General features: G+C 42.2%; 1 long non-coding RNA gene across 1 annotated transcript; it reads right to left on the reverse strand.

Moving 5' to 3' along the window:
• Positions 1–4,197: 4,197 nt before the first annotated feature.
• LOC125290104 lies at positions 4,198–5,764 on the reverse strand. Its single transcript, XR_007192749.1, has 3 exons — positions 5,673–5,764; positions 4,477–5,482; positions 4,198–4,286 (listed from the first exon to the last, which is right to left on the reverse strand). It is a non-coding gene; the product is annotated as an uncharacterized LOC125290104 (long non-coding RNA).
• Positions 5,765–12,836: the final 7,072 nt, after the last annotated feature.

The following is a 12,836-nucleotide window of genomic DNA, read 5'->3' on the forward strand; positions in this document are numbered from 1 at the left end:
CCCTCTTCACATTTCACTACATACAGTATCAGAAAATAACACACTGAGATCACTTCAAATGGTAGCACTGTTTCTCCAATACAATGAAAAGTGCTTCTCTTTGGGGTAGTCTCAGAAGTGACCAGCACTTGTCCTGTCTTTGTGTCAGATATACATCTGTAAGTGTAGGAAAACTCAACAGAATCTACTTGGGAAAAAAAAACAGAGACAGACTGATACCTCAACTCGAGTATCTCTCTCATAAAATAAAAAAAAGAAAGTGCTATCAAGTTGGGGTGTTGGTCTGGATTCCTGGGACAGACAGAAAGTTATCTCTGCACATTATTTCTCAGTCATAAAGAGTTCTTCTGTAAAGTTTCCTCAAACAGAAGCATTGATTTGAAATGTATGTACATAAGTGCTTCTCTTTGGGGTAGCTTGATAGAGATGAAACCACAGTTGGATGCTAGTAACCAGGTTTCCTTTGTGACACTGCTGAGCATAGAGGCCTTTTGCACATGACATAGGCAAAAATGATGATGGCATAAAGAAATTTCATCAGGTCTTTGTCACAATGAGTGCCCTTACAGTGGCATTGGCCAGAGGTGATGAGTTGGTACCTACCAGGACTCCTTCTGCATGTGTGATTTTATGTGTTGCCTATGCTCTCATTCCACCACCAGGTGGAACCCAGCTGAGATAGAATTCCATGGGCAAATGCTACCAACATTCAGACAGAAAACAACTTGGGTCACTAAGGGGAATAGTCTGCAAATGATCCCATCATTGTCTTAATCTCTCTAGCATTTACTCTGAAAAAGGTGTGAATCTTTCCTTTTGCCAAAGAGAAATTTGCATGCTGATCAATTTTTGTGAATAGGGTGTGTTTGAGGGAGGAGTTGTGAATTACCTGGATGTGACATGGCCACCCAGTATGTTTAAATACTGCGCAGAAGAAACATCTCTCCCCTGTTCCAGAGCTGCAAGGATGGTCCACATGGGTTGGTACCTGGAGGGCAGGTAGAGAAAATGGACTTGGACCCCTGTGCCACATCTTTGGATATGTAGTAGACAGCTGATCTGAGGGAAAGCGATGATGACCCAAAGGACCTGCAACAGAGCTGAGTCACATTCATTACTCTAACAATGGCACTGACCTGTGTTGAATATTTGGCAAGTGCTATTTGTTGGGGTAGTTTCAGTGACATTTTCATCTGGGACCCTCTTCACATTTCACTACATACAGTATCAGAAAATAACACACTGAGATCACTTCAAATGGTAGCACTGTTTCTCCAATACAATGAAAAGTGCTTCTCTTTGGGGTAGTCTCAGAAGTGACCAGCACTTGTCCTGTCTTTGTGTCAGATATACATCTGTAAGTGTAGGAAAACTCAACAGAATCTACTTGGGAAAAAACAGAGACAGACTGATACCTCAACTCGAGTATCTCTCTCATAAAATGTAAAAGAAAGTGCTATCAAGTTGGGGTGTTGGTCTGGATTCCTGGGACAGACAGAAAGTTATCTCTGCACATTATTTCTCAGTCATAAAGAGTTCTTCTGTAAAGTTTCCTCAAACAGAAGCATTGATTTGAAATGTATGTACATAAGTGCTTCTCTTTGGGGTAGCTTGATAGAGATGAAACCACAGTTGGATGCTAGTAACCAGGTTTCCTTTGTGACACTGCTGAGCATAGAGGCCTTTTTGCACATGACATAGGCAAAAATGATGATGGCATAAAGAAATTTCATCAGGTCTTTGTCACAATGAGTGCCCTTACAGTGGCATTGGCCAGAGGTGATGAGTTGGTACCTACCAGGACTCCTTCTGCATGTGTGATTTTATGTGTTGCCTATGCTCTCATTCCACCACCAGGTGGAACCCAGCTGAGATAGAATTCCATGGGCAAATGCTACCAACATTCAGACAGAAAACAACTTGGGTCACTAAGGGGAATAGTCTGCAAATGATCCCATCATTGTCTTAATCTCTCTAGCATTTACTCTGAAAAAGGTGTGAATCTTTCCTTTTGCCAAAGAGAAATTTGCATGCTGATCAATTTTTGTGAATAGGGTGTGTTTGAGGGAGGAGTTGTGAATTACCTGGATGTGACATGGCCACCCAGTATGTTTAAATACTGCGCAGAAGAAACATCTCTCCCCTGTTCCAGAGCTGCAAGGATGGTCCACATGGGTTGGTACCTGGAGGGCAGGTAGAGAAAATGGACTTGGACCCCTGTGCCACATCTTTGGATATGTAGTAGACAGCTGATCTGAGGGAAAGCGATGATGACCCAAAGGACCTGCAACAGAGCTGAGTCACATTCATTACTCTAACAATGGCACTGACCTGTGTTGAATATTTGGCAAGTGCTATTTGTTGGGGTAGTTTCAGTGACATTTTCATCTGGGACCCTCTTCACATTTCACTACATACAGTATCAGAAAATAACACACTGAGATCACTTCAAATGGTAGCACTGTTTCTCCAATACAATGAAAAGTGCTTCTCTTTGGGGTAGTCTCAGAAGTGACCAGCACTTGTCCTGTCTTTGTGTCAGATATACATCTGTAAGTGTAGGAAAACTCAACAGAATCTACTTGGGAAAAAAAAACAGAGACAGACTGATACCTCAACTCGAGTATCTCTCTCATAAAATGTAAAAAGAAAGTGCTATCAAGTTGGGGTGTTGGTCTGGATTCCTGGGACAGACAGAAAGTTATCTCTGCACATTATTTCTCAGTCATAAAGAGTTCTTCTGTAAAGTTTCCTCAAACAGAAGCATTGATTTGAAATGTATGTACATAAGTGCTTCTCTTTGGGGTAGCTTGATAGAGATGAAACCACAGTTGGATGCTAGTAACCAGGTTTCCTTTGTGACACTGCTGAGCATAGAGGCCTTTTGCACATGACATAGGCAAAAATGATGATGGCATAAAGAAATTTCATCAGGTCTTTGTCACAATGAGTGCCCTTACAGTGGCATTGGCCAGAGGTGATGAGTTGGTACCTACCAGGACTCCTTCTGCATGTGTGATTTTATGTGTTGCCTATGCTCTCATTCCACCACCAGGTGGAACCCAGCTGAGATAGAATTCCATGGGCAAATGCTACCAACATTCAGACAGAAAACAACTTGGGTCACTAAGGGGAATAGTCTGCAAATGATCCCATCATTGTCTTAATCTCTCTAGCATTTACTCTGAAAAAGGTGTGAATCTTTCCTTTTGCCAAAGAGAAATTTGCATGCTGATCAATTTTTGTGAATAGGGTGTGTTTGAGGGAGGAGTTGTGAATTACCTGGATGTGACATGGCCACCCAGTATGTTTAAATACTGCGCAGAAGAAACATCTCTCCCCTGTTCCAGAGCTGCAAGGATGGTCCACATGGGTTGGTACCTGGAGGGCAGGTAGAGAAAATGGACTTGGACCCCTGTGCCACATCTTTGGATATGTAGTAGACCGCTGATCTGAGGGAAAGCGATGATGACCCAAAGGACCTGCAACAGAGCTGAGTCACATTCATTACTCTAACAATGGCACTGACCTGTGTTGAATATTTGGCAAGTGCTATTTGTTGGGGTAGTTTCAGTGACATTTTCATCTGGGACCCTCTTCACATTTCACTACATACAGTATCAGAAAATAACACACTGAGATCACTTCAAATGGTAGCACTGTTTCTCCAATACAATGAAAAGTGCTTCTCTTTGGGGTAGTCTCAGAAGTGACCAGCACTTGTCCTGTCTTTGTGTCAGATATACATCTGTAAGTGTAGGAAAACTCAACAGAATCTACTTGGGAAAAAACAGAGACAGACTGATACCTCAACTCGAGTATCTCTCTCATAAAATGTAAAAGAAAGTGCTATCAAGTTGGGGTGTTGGTCTGGATTCCTGGGACAGACAGAAAGTTATCTCTGCACATTATTTCTCAGTCATAAAGAGTTCTTCTGTAAAGTTTCCTCAAACAGAAGCATTGATTTGAAATGTATGTACATAAGTGCTTCTCTTTGGGGTAGCTTGATAGAGATGAAACCACAGTTGGATGCTAGTAACCAGGTTTCCTTTGTGACACTGCTGAGCATAGAGGCCTTTTGCACATGACATAGGCAAAAATGATGATGGCATAAAGAAATTTCATCAGGTCTTTGTCACAATGAGTGCCCTTACAGTGGCATTGGCCAGAGGTGATGAGTTGGTACCTACCAGGACTCCTTCTGCATGTGTGATTTTATGTGTTGCCTATGCTCTCATTCCACCACCAGGTGGAACCCAGCTGAGATAGAATTCCATGGGCAAATGCTACCAACATTCAGACAGAAAACAACTTGGGTCACTAAGGGGAATAGTCTGCAAATGATCCCATCATTGTCTTAATCTCTCTAGCATTTACTCTGAAAAAGGTGTGAATCTTTCCTTTTGCCAAAGAGAAATTTGCATGCTGATCAATTTTTGTGAATAGGGTGTGTTTGAGGGAGGAGTTGTGAATTACCTGGATGTGACATGGCCACCCAGTATGTTTAAATACTGTGCAGAAGAAACATCTCTCCACTGTTCCAGAGCTGCAAGGATGGTCCACATGGGTTGGTACCTGGAGGGCAGGTAGAGAAAATGGACTTGGACCCCTGTGCCACATCTTTGGATATGTAGTAGACAGCTGATCTGAGGGAAAGCGATGATGACCCAAAGGACCTGCAACAGAGCTGAGTCACATTCATTACTCTAACAATGGCACTGACCTGTGTTGAATATTTGGCAAGTGCTATTTGTTGGGGTAGTTTCAGTGACATTTTCATCTGGGACCCTCTTCACATTTCACTACATACAGTATCAGAAAATAACACACTGAGATCACTTCAAATGGTAGCACTGTTTCTCCAATACAATGAAAAGTGCTTCTCTTTGGGGTAGTCTCAGAAGTGACCAGCACTTGTCCTGTCTTTGTGTCAGATATACATCTGTAAGTGTAGGAAAACTCAACAGAATCTACTTGGGAAAAAAACAGAGACAGACTGATACCTCAACTCGAGTATCTCTCTCATAAAATGTAAAAGAAAGTGCTATCAAGTTGGGGTGTTGGTCTGGATTCCTGGGACAGACAGAAAGTTATCTCTGCACATTATTTCTCAGTCAAAAAGAGTTCTTCTGTAAAGTTTCCTCAAACAGAAGCATTGATTTGAAATGTATGTACATAAGTGCTTCTCTTTGGGGTAGCTTGATAGAGATGAAACCACAGTTGGATGCTAGTAACCAGGTTTCCTTTGTGACACTGCTGAGCGTAGAGGCCTTATTGCACATGACATAAGCAAAAATGATGATGGCATAAAGAAATTACATCAGGTCTTTGTCACAATGAGTGCCCTTACAGTGGCATTGGCCAGAGGTGATGAGTTGGTACCTACCAGGACTCCCTCTGCATGTGTGATTTTATGTGTTGCCTATGCTCTCATTCCACCACCAGGTGGAACCCAGCTGAGATAGAATTCCATGGGCAAATGCTACCAACATTCAGACAGAAAACAACTTGGGTCACTAAGGGGAATAGTCTGCAAATGATCCCATCATTGTCTTAATCTCTCTAGCATTTACTCTGAAAAAGGTGTGAATCTTTCCTTTTGCCAAAGAGAAATTTGCATGCTGATCAATTTTTGTGAATAGGGTGTGTTTGAGGGAGGAGTTGTGAATTACCTGGATGTGACATGGCCACCCAGTATGTTTAAATACTGTGCAGAAGAAACATCTCTCCACTGTTCCAGAACTGCAAGGATGGTCCACATGGGTTGGTACCTGGAGGGCAGGTAGAGAAAATGGACTTGGACCCCTGTGCCACATCTTTGGATATGTAGTAGACCGCTGATCTGAGGGAAAGCGATGATGACCCAAAGGACCTGCAACAGAGCTGAGTCACATTCATTACTCTAACAATGGCACTGACCTGTGTTGAATATTTGGCAAGTGCTATTTGTTGGGGTAGTTTCAGTGACATTTTCATCTGGGACCCTCTTCACATTTCACTACATACAGTATCAGAAAATAACACACTGAGATCACTTCAAATGGTAGCACTGTTTCTCCAATACAATGAAAAGTGCTTCTCTTTGGGGTAGTCTCAGAAGTGACCAGCACTTGTCCTGTCTTTGTGTCAGATATACATCTGTAAGTGTAGGAAAACTCAACAGAATCTACTTGGGAAAAAAAACAGAGACAGACTGATACCTCAACTCGAGTATCTCTCTCATAAAATGTAAAAAGAAAGTGCTATCAAGTTGGGGTGTTGGTCTGGATTCCTGGGACAGACAGAAAGTTATCTCTGCACATTATTTCTCAGTCATAAAGAGTTCTTCTGTAAAGTTTCCTCAAACAGAAGCATTGATTTGAAATGTATGTACATAAGTGCTTCTCTTTGGGGTAGCTTGATAGAGATGAAACCACAGTTGGATGCTAGTAACCAGGTTTCCTTTGTGACACTGCTGAGCATAGAGGCCTTTTTGCACATGACATAGGCAAAAATGATGATGGCATAAAGAAATTTCATCAGGTCTTTGTCACAATGAGTGCCCTTACAGTGGCATTGGCCAGAGGTGATGAGTTGGTACCTACCAGGACTCCTTCTGCATGTGTGATTTTATGTGTTGCCTATGCTCTCATTCCACCACCAGGTGGAACCCAGCTGAGATAGAATTCCATGGGCAAATGCTACCAACATTCAGACAGAAAACAACTTGGGTCACTAAGGGGAATAGTCTGCAAATGATCCCATCATTGTCTTAATCTCTCTAGCATTTACTCTGAAAAAGGTGTGAATCTTTCCTTTTGCCAAAGAGAAATTTGCATGCTGATCAATTTTTGTGATTAGGGTGTGTTTGAGGGAGGAGTTGTGAATTACCTGGATGTGACATGGCCACCCAGTATGTTTAAATACTGTGCAGAAGAAACATCTCTCCACTGTTCCAGAACTGCAAGGATGGTCCACATGGGTTGGTACCTGGAGGGCAGGTAGAGAAAATGGACTTGGACCCCTGTGCCACATCTTTGGGTATGTAGTAGACAGCTGATCTGAGGGAAAGCGATGATGACCCAAAGGACCTGCAACAGAGCTGAGTCACATTCATTACTCTAACAATGGCACTGACCTGTGTTGAATATTTGGCAAGTGCTATTTGTTGGGGTAGTTTCAGTGACATTTTCATCTGGGACCCTCTTCACATTTCACTACATACAGTATCAGAAAATAACACACTGAGATCACTTCAAATGGTAGCACTGTTTCTCCAATACAATGAAAAGTGCTTCTCTTTGGGGTAGTCTCAGAAGTGACCAGCACTTGTCCTGTCTTTGTGTCAGATATACATCTGTAAGTGTAGGAAAACTCAACAGAATCTACTTGGGAAAAAACAGAGACAGACTGATACCTCAACTCGAGTATCTCTCTCATAAAATGTAAAAGAAAGTGCTATCAAGTTGGGGTGTTGGTCTGGATTCCTGGGACAGACAGAAAGTTATCTCTGCACATTATTTCTCAGTCATAAAGAGTTCTTCTGTAAAGTTTCCTCAAACAGAAGCATTGATTTGAAATGTATGTACATAAGTGCTTCTCTTTGGGGTAGCTTGATAGAGATGAAACCACAGTTGGATGCTAGTAACCAGGTTTCCTTTGTGACACTGCTGAGCATAGAGGCCTTTTGCACATGACATAGGCAAAAATGATGATGGCATAAAGAAATTTCATCAGGTCTTTGTCACAATGAGTGCCCTTACAGTGGCATTGGCCAGAGGTGATGAGTTGGTACCTACCAGGACTCCTTCTGCATGTGTGATTTTATGTGTTGCCTATGCTCTCATTCCACCACCAGGTGGAACCCAGCTGAGATAGAATTCCATGGGCAAATGCTACCAACATTCAGACAGAAAACAACTTGGGTCACTAAGGGGAATAGTCTGCAAATGATCCCATCATTGTCTTAATCTCTCTAGCATTTACTCTGAAAAGGTGTGAATCTTTCCTTTTGCCAAAGAGAAATTTGCATGCTGATCAATTTTTGTGAATAGGGTGTGTTTGAGGGAGGAGTTGTGAATTACCTGGATGTGACATGGCCACCCAGTATGTTTAAATACTGCGCAGAAGAAACATCTCTCCCCTGTTCCAGAGCTGCAAGGATGGTCCACATGGGTTGGTACCTGGAGGGCAGGTAGAGAAAATGGACTTGGACCCCTGTGCCACATCTTTGGATATGTAGTAGACAGCTGATCTGAGGGAAAGCGATGATGACCCAAAGGACCTGCAACAGAGCTGAGTCACATTCATTACTCTAACAATGGCACTGACCTGTGTTGAATATTTGGCAAGTGCTATTTGTTGGGGTAGTTTCAGTGACATTTTCATCTGGGACCCTCTTCACATTTCACTACATACAGTATCAGAAAATAACACACTGAGATCACTTCAAATGGTAGCACTGTTTCTCCAATACAATGAAAAGTGCTTCTCTTTGGGGTAGTCTCAGAAGTGACCAGCACTTGTCCTGTCTTTGTGTCAGATATACATCTGTAAGTGTAGGAAAACTCAACAGAATCTACTTGGAAAAAACAGAGACAGACTGATACCTCAACTCGAGTATCTCTCTCATAAAATGTAAAAGAAAGTGCTATCAAGTTGGGGTGTTGGTCTGGATTCCTGGGACAGACAGAAAGTTATCTCTGCACATTATTTCTCAGTCATAAAGAGTTCTTCTGTAAAGTTTCCTCAAACAGAAGCATTGATTTGAAATGTATGTACATAAGTGCTTCTCTTTGGGGTAGCTTGATAGAGATGAAACCACAGTTGGATGCTAGTAACCAGGTTTCCTTTGTGACACTGCTGAGCATAGAGGCCTTTTTGCACATGACATAGGCAAAAATGATGATGGCATAAAGAAATTTCATCAGGTCTTTGTCACAATGAGTGCCCTTACAGTGGCATTGGCCAGAGGTGATGAGTTGGTACCTACCAGGACTCCTTCTGCATGTGTGATTTTATGTGTTGCCTATGCTCTCATTCCACCACCAGGTGGAACCCAGCTGAGATAGAATTCCATGGGCAAATGCTACCAACATTCAGACAGAAAACAACTTGGGTCACTAAGGGGAATAGTCTGCAAATGATCCCATCATTGTCTTAATCTCTCTAGCATTTACTCTGAAAAGGTGTGAATCTTTCCTTTTGCCAAAGAGAAATTTGCATGCTGATCAATTTTTGTGAATAGGGTGTGTTTGAGGGAGGAGTTGTGAATTACCTGGATGTGACATGGCCATCCAGTATGTTTAAATACTGTGCAGAAGAAACATCTCTCCACTGTTCCAGAACTGCAAGGATGGTCCACATGGGTTGGTACCTGGAGGGCAGGTAGAGAAAATGGACTTGGACCCCTGTGCCACATCTTTGGATATGTAGTAGACAGCTGATCTGAGGGAAAGCGATGATGACCCAAAGGACCTGCAACAGAGCTGAGTCACATTCATTACTCTAACAATGGCACTGACCTGTGTTGAATATTTGGCAAGTGCTATTTGTTGGGGTAGTTTCAGTGACATTTTCATCTGGGACCCTCTTCACATTTCACTACATACAGTATCAGAAAATAACACACTGAGATCACTTCAAATGGTAGCACTGTTTCTCCAATACAATGAAAAGTGCTTCTCTTTGGGGTAGTCTCAGAAGTGACCAGCACTTGTCCTGTCTTTGTGTCAGATATACATCTGTAAGTGTAGGAAAACTCAACAGAATCTACTTGGGGAAAAACAGAGACAGACTGATACCTCAACTCGAGTATCTCTCTCATAAAATGTAAAAAAAAGAAAGTGCTATCAAGTTGGGGTGTTGGTCTGGATTCCTGGGACAGACAGAAAGTTATCTCTGCACATTATTTCTCAGTCATAAAGAGTTCTTCTGTAAAGTTTCCTCAAACAGAAGCATTGATTTGAAATGTATGTACATAAGTGCTTCTCTTTGGGGTAGCTTGATAGAGATGAAACCACAGTTGGATGCTAGTAACCAGGTTTCCTTTGTGACACTGCTGAGCATAGAGGCCTTTTGCACATGACATAGGCAAAAAAATGATGATGGCATAAAGAAATTTCATCAGGTCTTTGTCACAATGAGTGCCCTTACAGTGGCATTGGCCAGAGGTGATGAGTTGGTACCTACCAGGACTCCTTCTGCATGTGTGATTTTATGTGTTGCCTATGCTCTCATTCCACCACCAGGTGGAACCCAGCTGAGATAGAATTCCATGGGCAAATGCTACCAACATTCAGACAGAAAACAACTTGGGTCACTAAGGGGAATAGTCTGCAAATGATCCCATCATTGTCTTAATCTCTCTAGCATTTACTCTGAAAAAGGTGTGAATCTTTCCTTTTGCCAAAGAGAAATTTGCATGCTGATCAATTTTTGTGAATAGGGTGTGTTTGAGGGAGGAGTTGTGAATTACCTGGATGTGACATGGCCACCCAGTATGTTTAAATACTGCGCAGAAGAAACATCTCTCCCCTGTTCCAGAGCTGCAAGGATGGTCCACATGGGTTGGTACCTGGAGGGCAGGTAGAGAAAATGGACTTGGACCCCTGTGCCACATCTTTGGATATGTAGTAGACAGCTGATCTGAGGGAAAGCGATGATGACCCAAAGGACCTGCAACAGAGCTGAGTCACATTCATTACTCTAACAATGGCACTGACCTGTGTTGAATATTTGGCAAGTGCTATTTGTTGGGGTAGTTTCAGTGACATTTTCATCTGGGACCCTCTTCACATTTCACTACATACAGTATCAGAAAATAACACACTGAGATCACTTCAAATGGTAGCACTGTTTCTCCAATACAATGAAAAGTGCTTCTCTTTGGGGTAGTCTCAGAAGTGACCAGCACTTGTCCTGTCTTTGTGTCAGATATACATCTGTAAGTGTAGGAAAACTCAACAGAATCTACTTGGGAAAAAACAGAGACAGACTGATACCTCAACTCGAGTATCTCTCTCATAAAATGTAAAAGAAAGTGCTATCAAGTTGGGGTGTTGGTCTGGATTCCTGGGACAGACAGAAAGTTATCTCTGCACATTATTTCTCAGTCATAAAGAGTTCTTCTGTAAAGTTTCCTCAAACAGAAGCATTGATTTGAAATGTATGTACATAAGTGCTTCTCTTTGGGGTAGCTTGATAGAGATGAAACCACAGTTGGATGCTAGTAACCAGGTTTCCTTTGTGACACTGCTGAGCATAGAGGCCTTTTGCACATGACATAGGCAAAAATGATGATGGCATAAAGAAATTTCATCAGGTCTTTGTCACAATGAGTGCCCTTACAGTGGCATTGGCCAGAGGTGATGAGTTGGTACCTACCAGGACTCCTTCTGCATGTGTGATTTTATGTGTTGCCTATGCTCTCATTCCACCACCAGGTGGAACCCAGCTGAGATAGAATTCCATGGGCAAATGCTACCAACATTCAGACAGAAAACAACTTGGGTCACTAAGGGGAATAGTCTGCAAATGATCCCATCATTGTCTTAATCTCTCTAGCATTTACTCTGAAAAAGGTGTGAATCTTTCCTTTTGCCAAAGAGAAATTTGCATGCTGATCAATTTTTGTGATTAGGGTGTGTTTGAGGGAGGAGTTGTGAATTACCTGGATGTGACATGGCCACCCAGTATGTTTAAATACTGTGCAGAAGAAACATCTCTCCACTGTTCCAGAACTGCAAGGATGGTCCACATGGGTTGGTACCTGGAGGGCAGGTAGAGAAAATGGACTTGGACCCCTGTGCCACATCTTTGGATATGTAGTAGACACAGCTGATCTGAGGGAAAGCGATGATGACCCAAAGGACCTGCAACAGAGCTGAGTCACATTCATTACTCTAACAATGGCACTGACCTGTGTTGAATATTTGGCAAGTGCTATTTGTTGGGGTAGTTTCAGTGACATTTTCATCTGGGACCCTCTTCACATTTCACTACATACAGTATCAGAAAATAACACACTGAGATCACTTCAAATGGTAGCACTGTTTCTCCAATACAATGAAAAGTGCTTCTCTTTGGGGTAGTCTCAGAAGTGACCAGCACTTGTCCTGTCTTTGTGTCAGATATACATCTGTAAGTGTAGGAAAACTCAACAGAATCTACTTTGGGAAAAAAACAGAGACAGACTGATACCTCAACTCGAGTATCTCTCTCATAAAATGTAAAAAGAAAGTGCTATCAAGTTGGGGTGTTGGTCTGGATTCCTGGGACAGACAGAAAGTTATCTCTGCACATTATTTCTCAGTCATAAAGAGTTCTTCTGTAAAGTTTCCTCAAACAGAAGCATTGATTTGAAATGTATGTACATAAGTGCTTTCTCTTTGGGGTAGCTTGATAGAGATGAAACCACAGTTGGATGCTAGTAACCAGGTTTCCTTTGTGACACTGCTGAGCATAGAGGCCTTTTTGCACATGACATAGGCAAAAATGATGATGGCATAAAGAAATTTCATCAGGTCTTTGTCACAATGAGTGCCCTTACAGTGGCATTGGCCAGAGGTGATGAGTTGGTACCTACCAGGACTCCTTCTGCATGTGTGATTTTATGTGTTGCCTATGCTCTCATTCCACCACCAGGTGGAACCCAGCTGAGATAGAATTCCATGGGCAAATGCTACCAACATTCAGACAGAAAACAACTTGGGTCACTAAGGGGAATAGTCTGCAAATGATCCCATCATTGTCTTAATCTCTCTAGCATTTACTCTGAAAAAGGTGTGAATCTTTCCTTTTGCCAAAGAGAAATTTGCATGCTGATCAATTTTTGTGATTAGGGTGTGTTTGAGGGA

This window comes from Alosa alosa, unplaced genomic scaffold (assembly GCF_017589495.1).
Source record: "Alosa alosa isolate M-15738 ecotype Scorff River unplaced genomic scaffold, AALO_Geno_1.1 AALO_1.0_unplaced_107, whole genome shotgun sequence".
Classification (NCBI taxonomy): Eukaryota; Metazoa; Chordata; class Actinopteri; order Clupeiformes; family Clupeidae; genus Alosa; species Alosa alosa.